This window comes from Syngnathus scovelli, chromosome 3 (genome assembly GCF_024217435.2).
Source record: "Syngnathus scovelli strain Florida chromosome 3, RoL_Ssco_1.2, whole genome shotgun sequence".
Classification (NCBI taxonomy): domain Eukaryota; kingdom Metazoa; phylum Chordata; class Actinopteri; order Syngnathiformes; family Syngnathidae; genus Syngnathus; species Syngnathus scovelli.
The window spans coordinates 4,559,846-4,570,188 of record NC_090849.1 but is presented as its reverse complement, the minus strand read 5'-3'; the positions used below and the strand labels follow the sequence as shown (position 1 = coordinate 4,570,188).

At 43.5% G+C, this 10,343-nt stretch overlaps 1 long non-coding RNA gene across 1 annotated transcript; it reads right to left on the bottom strand.

Moving 5' to 3' along the window:
* Positions 1–971: 971 nt before the first annotated feature.
* On the bottom strand, positions 972–10,058 carry LOC137840134 (uncharacterized). Its single transcript, XR_011086597.1, has 2 exons — positions 9,231–10,058; positions 972–1,800 (listed from the first exon to the last, which is right to left on the bottom strand). It is a non-coding gene; the product is annotated as an uncharacterized lncRNA (long non-coding RNA).
* Positions 10,059–10,343: the final 285 nt, after the last annotated feature.

The window sequence follows — 10,343 nt, the reverse complement described above, 5'->3', positions numbered from 1 at the left end:
TTCTCTCTCTTTTTCTTTCTTTTTCAGTTCTACCTTCCTAGCCACACTGTCCTCCAAAATTTCAACCACTATCTTGGACACTTCAACTTTCAACTTCCCTTCTACGCCATACTTTTTCTTCCACTTAGGCATGTATTGCATACAATTAAGAAATCTACTCGCCATGTACTTCTCATCTCCGTCAAGAGCTAGAGATTTACCGTTTTTAATTCCATCTTAATTTTAGTAGTTTTAGGTTTTACAATTTCTTTTTCTCAAAAATATTATTTATTTATGTATGTATTTATTTATTTATTTGAGGATCCTCAATGCAGGTTTAAATTGACCTTTCAACAAATTACCAGTCACACTCAACCACACAAACTCAAGCGCTTTTTATTTTTAGGCCTATTCAGGATGGGTGTAAAACCCTTCCAAACAGCTTAGAAAAATGGACAAAAAAAGAATCTACGCCCTACTTCACTTAGGACAAAGAAGCTCTGTTTTTTCTTAGCCCGTTCCTTCCACTGGGACGAGAATCCCAACTGTTTCATGGCTTGGAAAAACCAAAGCCGTATTCTCATAGCCCGGACAAACCAAAGCCGTATTCTCATAGCTCGGACAAACCAAAACCGTATCTCATAGCTCGGACAAACCAAAGCCGTATCTCATAGCTCGGAAAAAACAAAGCCGTATCTCATAGCTCGGACAAACCAAAGCCGTATCTTTAGCGCTTTAACTTACTTGTCCCCTGGTTCGTTGCACTGCCGGATCCCGTCAATCCACTTCTGTCAGACGAAGGCAGACAAAAGAAGGATTTCCTTCCCAGGTCTTTCTTTACCAGTTCCTCCGAATGGACGCTGGCCCGTCGACGGTGTACAGCCTGTCTTCCTTCGCTGGTCAGATGGTGGGTATGAGGATCCGGGTCACGGCACCAAAATGTTTTGCACACTCCAACTTATTTTGCAAGAACCAAACAGGAGACAAGTAAGTCCTTTTAAGCACCTGCAGGTGGAGAGTCCATTCGTCGCTGTGTGAACAGCGATGATCGAATGAAGTCTGACTCAGGTCTCCTGCAGGAGCATTTTTATTGAGAGAAACAGAGCGGGGGTGAGAGTGGGGGTCAGAGTAGACAGGATGGGGCCGAAGCCCCTGGCCTGCTGATCAAAGCACAGCAGGGGGTCTTTCACAATGTTGTGTAAACAAAACAACTTTGATTGCGTCCTCTGCAGCTAGTCAATCAGTTCAAAAGATCTTATCACTTTGTTCTACTACTTTTGTTAAGACAGGACAAGCGAGTTTAATTATTACAGGTTACATTCCAACATAAGCATAGGATCAAACTAATCTATCAACCCTAACACCCGGGATGAACTTGACGGAGTGGCTGGGGAGAGGGAGGTCTGGGCGTCCCTCCTAAAGCTGCTGCCCCCGCAACCCAACCCAGGATAAGCGGTAGAAGATGAATGGAGTTTACTTGATGCCATGCGTCATCACCTCGGCTCGTCTACAAAAGATCATCGCTTGTGAAAAGCAACAGAACAAAACACAGACACAGCCCTACCTTCTTATGTTTTATCACAAAACCAATTCATTTGTTTACATTATGAGGTTGGGTTTTCTCTGGGCATTCCGGTTTCCTCCCACATCCCCAAATCATGCATGGTAGGCTGATTGAGCACTCCAAAATGTCCCTAAGTGTGAGTAGTTCTTCGTCTCTATGTGCCCTGCGATTGGCTGGCAACCGGTTCAGGCTGTCCCCCGCCTGCTGCCTGATGACTGCTGTGCTGTCCAGCACGCCCGCGTCCCCGTGGGGACAAGCTGTATAGAAAATGGATGGATGGTTGGATGAAGTGATGAAATCACAAATTTCCAGTATGTACAAAAGATTCACATAGATGAAGAATTAATTACATGGCAAATGCACAGTATCATTAATGCAATATTGAATAAACATATTCAACACAAAATAAGTGTTGTACACGTTTTGTCTTTTTACAACAGTACATCTACTTTTTCACCCCATTGTCTTTAGAGAGAGATAGATTGATCATAAGTTTTTATATAACCACTATTCTCTGCAAGTGTTACTGGCACTTAAGGGTTTAAGTTTCTAGACTTGTCAACTGAATATTGACATATCAAAATTATTGTCCCGTGCGGGTGTTTTAATCGCAATAGAGCCATTGGTGGTCATATCTTACAGATTTCATGTTGACTAGTAAGGGCTGGTTGCACCAGTTAAGTTTTTTACTGATTCAGGTTTAGAATTGCTTACGAGTTCACGACTAAGGTATAAAATTTCCTGTCAAACCTGCAATATTTATTAAAGCGACCGGCTTCCCATTAAAGGGTTGAATAAGCCGGGGGTGAAGGGACTCGTCTGAATGCTACCCACCTTTGTTAAATTAATTCTAAAAGAATCAATATAATCTCTTTATGACGCCAATCCCTCTGAAGTCAAACGACGCTCGTGCTGAGTAACTTAAATTTGAGGCATGTCGTCAGAATAACCGCGCCATACTGATGGCTCCCTTCGATGATTTGAGGCTTTTGTTATATTTCAGATATTTTTAGATGTCTTTGTTAAGACCTCAGGGATTTGTTGATCTAGCGCACACTTGCCCTAGTTGTGCCGCAGTAACTATTTATATGGGTCAGCTCTACTTCGTTGTCGAAGTAGCGGGCCTACACGTCTTTATTCAATGAAGAGTCTAATTAATGGAAGTATGACAGTAATAGTATTTGAGAGGAAATTTGATACATTAATCATTAATTCTAACCGTATATAAACTCCTTACTGTTGAAATGCTTCAAATAAATCAATTATTCAAACGAATGATATTTTCAAACGAATTAAGTATTTAGACGGAATAAAATTATCCTTCAAATAATTTTGAAGGCGATTTAATGTGTCAATTGTCCAAGTTAGATTTAAGCGCGGCCCGACAAATACAGAATGGGCCCGCAGCGGATGAATTACTTAATTGAAGTAAATATTTAAATGAATTAAATAATTAAGCGGAATTAGATTATCCTTCGAATAATTTTGAAGGCGATTTAATGCGTCAATTGTCCGAGTTTGACTTAAGCGCGGCCTGACAAGTACAGAACGGGCCCGCAACCAACGAACAATTGAATGGATTTGAATCCAACAATAGTCAAAGTCAAAGTCAGCTTTATTGTCAATTTCTCCACATGCCAAAGACACACAAAGAAACCGAAATTTCGTTCCCCCTATCCCACGGTGACAAGACATGGCCCACAACAGACAAACAAGTATAACAACAGAGTGCTGAATAAATAATGAATAAATAACGATCTAATTTAAACCTGTTTATTAATTGTATTTATCACGGTCCGATTTTATACCATAATAAGTACCTGTAACCGAATTGAATTGTCAAATCAAAATGAAACAATCGAACGCATATGCCATACAAATTAGCGGTTTCCTGATTTCTGGAGGTCGTCTGGAGATGAGCTGAGCTGAGGTGAATTGGACTTCCGGGTTGTTCTGACAGATCGTCGCTCTTCGGACACAAAGTATGGCAGCGGACCAAGAGGTATGTACGGCTTCGTGCACCAACTGCACCCTTCTCTTAGAGTTAGAGCAGAATAGTGCGATAACAGTAGTTGCGGCGGACACAGACGCGGGCTGTAGTCAGCCCGCTAGCCTGGTTAACATTAGCCCCAAGCGGCTTGCTAATCGCGATGAGCCAGGTAAGACGCATAGCCGTCCAAAGTCATCTCGGTCTACTGGCCCTCGCACTTTGGTCATAGGCGACTCCATTACCCGAAACATTACGCTTAAAAATCCAGCCACGGTAATGTGTATTCCTGGGGGCAGAGCACCCGACATAGAAGCTAATCTTAGGGAGCTGACAACAGCGTCAACAGCGTAGTTCCACCAACACTAGCTACTCGGACATAGTGATACACGTCGGCTCCAATGATGTTAGGATGAGACAATCAGAGATCACAAAGAAAAACATAGCGAGGACTTGTGATCTTGCCAGAAAGATGAGTCGGCATCGAGTATTTGTCTCTGGCCCCCTGCCTGGGAGAGGCACTGATGAGAGGTTTAGTAGATTAGTCTCCCTTAATCAATGGATGGCTGGGTTCTGTAAAAAGCAGGGACTGTATTTTATAGATAACTGGTCATCCTTCTGGGGCCGCCCCGACCTGCTGAGGAAGGACGGCCTTCACCCTAACCGTGAAGGCGCCTTCACTCTTTCTAGGAATATAGATTACTGTTTGAGCCTCTCATGACATGTCACTCTAGAGCAGGCCAGGGCACAGGTGATTAGACCACATGTGAGGATGGGTTTGGAGTCTGTTAAGTTAAAGTTAACTAGCGCTAGGCTAGACTTTCAGCATACACATAGCTCCTCGTGTAGTGCGACAGTTTAAATAGTGCTGCAGTTCACATAAACACACTTTCTACTGGGGTAGTAGACAAATCCAATCACTCCGTCCCGGCCGGTCTTGCTGATGAAACGGTGCCTGTTTTAGATAACTTCACATGTGTAACAAATATTCATCATCAAATTCCCACGGTCGTTTCATCCCACCGCCCTAATAAACTTTTGAGAGGTGATATTAGGCCTAGAGAACATAATTTTACTCGCATCCCGTTTGAAAATCCTTCGATAGATACGCACCCTGATCAACCGATTACACTTAAATTCGGTTTTATGAATATTAGATCACTTCATACGAAAGCAGTTCTCGTTAATGACCTTATCACGGAACATAATCTAAACGTTTTTGGTCTTTGCGAGACCTGGTTAAAACCTAATGAACTGCTGCCACTTAACGAGGCCTCGCCTCCAAATTTTGTGAGCTCGCATGTCGCATGACCCTAACCCTCGAAAAAAGGGTGGGGGTGTCGCCCTCATCTCAAATTCTGAGCTTAGATTTAGGCCTCGCTCAATTCACGTATTTAAAACATTTGAAGTTCTCATTGTGCGATCCACTGCATTACCGTCATTCTATCTTGTTGTTATTTACCGCCCACCCAGGGCTTACTCTAGCTTCCTGGATGAATTTTCAGAATTTGTGGCTGATCTAGTGACAAATGCAGATAGTATAGTTATCATGAGTGATTTCAACATCCACATGAATTCACCGTCAGAACCACTGACTTCGGCATTTCAAACTTTAATCGATACGTTTGGTTTTACGCAAGCTGTACAGGCAGCAACGCATAAGAATGGAAATACCTTAGATCTGGTATTATCCCGGGGACTAGCAACCTCAAATATAGCAGTACTGCCATACACTACTGTTCTGTCTGATAATTTCTTAATAAAATTTGAAATTTTAGTTCCTTGTCAAAGACTAGAGAGCAATCAGAATTATAGCAGCCGTAATTTTAACTCCATGACTGCAACTGCGCGATCTGAGTTACTGTCGCCGGCAACCGCCATGTTTCCCACATACAGCGGCTCTATTGATAATCTTACAAATGAATTCAATGCGACATTATTAAAAGCCATCGACTCTGTGGCACCACTACGTCTGAAAACTCGCCGTAGATGGCCAACTCCGTGGTTCACAGATGAAACACGTACGTTTAAACAATTACCGTATTTGCCGGTGTACAGGTCGACTCGGTGTATAAGTCGACCCCCTAAAATTCGACGGAAATTTACGATTTTATGATATATCCGTTGTATAAGTCGAGCTCAATTGTTGCATTATATTAAACTTCAAAATTCAATATGCGAAATTTATTGACGAAATGTGTTCAAATTCCGGGAGGCCGTGCACATGCGGCTGTTTATAAGCACCGTGGAGGAGATCGCGGCCGGCGAGCTCGCGCACGCCGCCCGGCACCAACGGGAGGCCGGAAATAGCTCCAAGCCGAGCGGATCGGCACTTTATAAGCACCGCGGAGGAGATCGCGGCCGGCGAGCTCGCGCACGCCGCCCGGCACCAACGGGAGGTTGGAAATAGCTCCAAGCCGAGCGGATCGGCACTTTATAAGCACCGCGGAGGAGATCGCGGCCGGCGAGCTCGCGCACGCCGCCCGGCACCAACGGGAGGCCGGAAATAGCTCCAAGCCGAGCGGATCGGCACTTTATAAGCACCGCGGAGGAGATCGCGGCCGGCGAGCTCGCGCACGCCGCCCGGCACCAACGGGAGGTCGGAAATTAGCTCCAAGCCGAGCGAATCGGCACTTTATAAGCACCGCGGAGGAGATCGCGGCCGGCGAGCTCGCGCACGCCGCCCGGCACCAACGGGAGGCCGGAAATAGCTCCAAGCCGAGCGGATCGGCACTTTATAAGCACCGCGCAGGAGATCGCGGCGCCTCATTGGACTTCCAGCGGGCCGCGCACTCGCGCACGCCGCCCGGTTCAAATTTTCTAAGTGCAACGCACAATGAGATGCATGACAAACGGCCTTGGTTACCATCACATTTGAAGCGATGAATACGAAGTTAAATTTTATGACTCGGTGTATAAGTCGAGGTCGATTTTTTTCGGTCGATTTTGGATCGAAAAAGGTCGACCAATACACCGGCAAATACGGTATGTAGAAAGCATGAGCGCAGATGGCGTTTAACCAAACTTGAGGTTTTCCATCAGGCATGGAAGGACAGCCTCCTGAAATATAAAGATGAGCTTATTTTAGCAAAAACTCGTTATTTTTCGCAAGTCATTAATCTTAATAAAAACAATCCTAAATACCTATTTGATACAGTGGCAAAGCTAACTGCGCCAGCCGACCCCCGATAGCTCCTTCCACTCAGCTGACGAGTTTATGAAATTTTTTGCTCAAAAGATTGAGTCCATTAGGGACGAGATCAAGAATACCAATCCGATCACTCCGCCGGTTACTAGCGCTGGGGATCATGCAATAACCTTCTCAAATTTTAAAAGCGTGTCCCTTGAAATGCTTACAAAATTGGTTAGTACGGCTAAACAAACAACATGTTTACTCGACCCGCTTCCAGCCAAACTACTTAAAGAATTATTTCCAATTTTAGGACCGTCCGTCTTAAATATAATCAATCTGTCTGTTTCCTCTGGGATAGTGCCAACAGCCTTTAAAAACGCTATTATTAAACCGCTACTTAAGCGAGCCAATCTTGACCCGGACTGTCTCAGTAATTATAGGCCAGTTTCAAACCTCCCATTCATAGCAAAACTTCTCGAAAAAGTAGTAGCGCAGCAGCTTATTGATTACATGGTCGCTGATAATCGATATGACTCTTTTCAGTCTGGTTTTAGAGCTAATCATTCTACAGAGACAGCACTTGCTAAAGTGACTAATGATCTCCTCATAGCTATGGATTCAAATATGTCGTCTGTATTGTTACTACTCGATCTTAGTGCTGCCTTTGACACTGTAGACTTTGATATTTTATTAGGGCGTCTTAAAAGTTGTGTTGGTATCTCAGGGTCAGCACTAAGCTGGTTCAATTCCTATCTATCAGACAGGACGCACCGAGTGGTCCATGGCAATACGTCCTCTGAGCTTTATAATGTTACGTGTGGTGTCCCACAGGGATCAGTACTCGGACCGATTTTATTTAATATTTATATGATTCCGCTTGGGGACATAATACGTAAATATAATATTAGCTTTCAATGCTACGCGGATGACACCCAATTATATATGCCGTTATCGATGACAGATCCACGGGACTGTTGTAATCTCGAGGCGTGCCTTGCGGAGATCAAGCAATGGATGTCTCTCAACTTCCTTCGTCTTAACCCAGATAAAACTGAGATGTTGATAATTGGTCCTACTCGTTATCAACACTTATTTAAGGAAACCACTATAACTATAGATAACCGTACTATCACTCAGAGTGATACGGTAACTAATCTCGGGGTAATATTTGACCAAACGCTCTCCTTTCAAAAACACATTAAGAATATAACCAGGATTGCGTTTTTTCACCTTCGTAATATTGCTAAGATTCGTCCTATCCTCTCGACCGGGGATGCGGAAACTATTATACATGCGTTCGTCACGTCGCGCCTGGACTACTGTAATGTATTATTCTCTGGTCTTCCTAAATCCAGTATCAAAAGTCTACAGTTAGTGCAAAATGCCGCTGCGAGGCTGCTCTCACGGTCAAGAAAATTTGATCACATTACCCCAATATTAGCCAAATTACATTGGCTCCCGGTCCATTTAAGATGTGACTTCAAGGTTCTTCTACTAACCTATAAATCACTGCATGGCTTAGCGCCTTCATATCTCGTCGACCTAGTCGTTCCTTATGTTCCGTCTCGTAACTTTCGTTCGCAAAACGCTAGTCTTTTAGTTACACCGAGGGCCAACAAAATGTCTGCAGGGTCTAGAGCATTCTCTATTCGGGCTCCAGAGCTTTGGAATGCCCTACCAATGGATATTAGAACTACTACCTCAGTAGAAACATTTAAGACACGTTTAAAGACACATTTCTATGAGATGGCCTTTAACTAACTTGTAGTGGCCGATTTGGCCGGAGTTTGTTTTGTTCTCTCTGCCCACCCCCTCCCCGGCTGGGGAGGGGGTTAGGTGGCTCAAAAGCTGATAGCGGCTAGCTGGATTCTCGGGGACCAATTCAAGATGAAGAAACTGCAGCTCAACCCCCTTGAAGACACTGCCAGGACAATCGAGGGCACCTCTGACATCCATTTTTTCATTAATTTTCATATTATGTATTACTTGTGCCCTCTCTGCATCCATTACAACCTGGTGATCCTGAAAGGGGGATCCTTCCATCTGTGATCCCTTCTCAAGGTTTCTCATTTTCCCCTGGCAGGTTTTTTTTTAGTTTTTCCTTGCCCTTTTGGGAGCTTAAGATCAGGGGATGCTTTGAGAATAATTGTCAATTTTGGCTATGTGAAGCCCTTTGAGACTGTTTGTGATTTAGGGCTATACAAATAAACTTGACTTAACTTGACAACGAATTAAATTATTATACAAAGCCACATTTATTGAAAAAGTATGAAATAGAATTACAAATATTAATTCCTCCAACAACTTGAACAATTTCACTCACTGATACCCGTTCAAATAAAATCATTCAGTCACGGAGTCCTTTTGATTATAAAACAAAAAAACAGTAGAGTAGTAAAAGGTAGCTACAAGTTGTATGCTATTTTTGGTGGAAATAAAGTCAAGTGATCAGTTCGCTTTTATTTCTAAAATTCAAATTTGGGAAATAGGTTGGCCCTGAGGGGACCGGCGTTCGCCCCCACGGCTGTCCTCCCCCCGGCTTAAACAGAAAAATCCATTCCCCTCACCTAGTTCCATGTGAAATGTCGTCAAGTCCAATTCTTTGAGTATTATCCAAATTAATCCAAGGAAGCAATCTTGCGTTTTACACTAAGATTCCTGAGGCTGGAAAACGTCTTGGAACTCTTGCGGGCTTCTTCACGTATTATTGCTCTTTGGGAGAGAGAAGCCCCGCAGTTGTCTGTGGTGGCTTTTTTATAGGCCTTTCTGCCCCTCCCCTCTCTTACTGGCATCTATACTTCCCATTGCATAGGATTGCACAATCTCAGTTGATCAGTGAGGGTTGCGCAATCCCCTTCTGCCTCTCAGGTGGGAACCACTGCTGGCTCAGCGTCCTTGCTTTGGATTGCTCAATCCATGTTTTTCCCACATTGCGCAAGCCTGCTGCCACCTTGGAAGCTGTTTCCGCTCTTTCATTTTCCCCACAAACTATTTTTCACCAAAAATATGGCTAATGACCTTCTGAGCCTCAAAACACTTTTCCATGAAAATAAAACTTCAATAATGCATGTCAATAAAACATAAAATCATGAATCATTGACTCTACTGCTGAACACATCTCAAAACATTTGAATCAACCTTTTTGAATAACCATACTGATTAATACATCATAAAACATTTGAATCAACCTTTTTGAATAACCATACTGATTAAAACATCTCAAAACATTTGAATCAACCTTTTTGAATAATGTTGGATTTTTGGTCCACAATTTGAGAAGCGCGCTATCCGCGCCTCACGGCAAAAGCCATAGCCAATCACCTGTTATCGAATTTACTCACCGCATGCTCGTTTTATTTCTTCAGTTTTAGGAAAAGGCTAAGACACCGAAACAAAATATAGACTTACACAGGTTGGTTGAGTTCAATCACAATTCTTGTTAAGAAAGCTCTGTTTTCCGGAAAGTATAATAGAGCACTGGGCCTTTTGTGCGACCATGCTCAAGAGCAGAAAGTCTCCATTCAGAAAAGGCAACGTTCAAGGTTCTTTGGTCAGCTTATATTCAGTTGCACATGCCAGTGTGGGCCGAGTTTGATGGGTGATGAGTCAGGGGGTGTGGCAAGTTTGCATGAGATTTTGATTCCATGGGAGTGGGTGCTGGTTCGGTGAGAGCTGGTTCC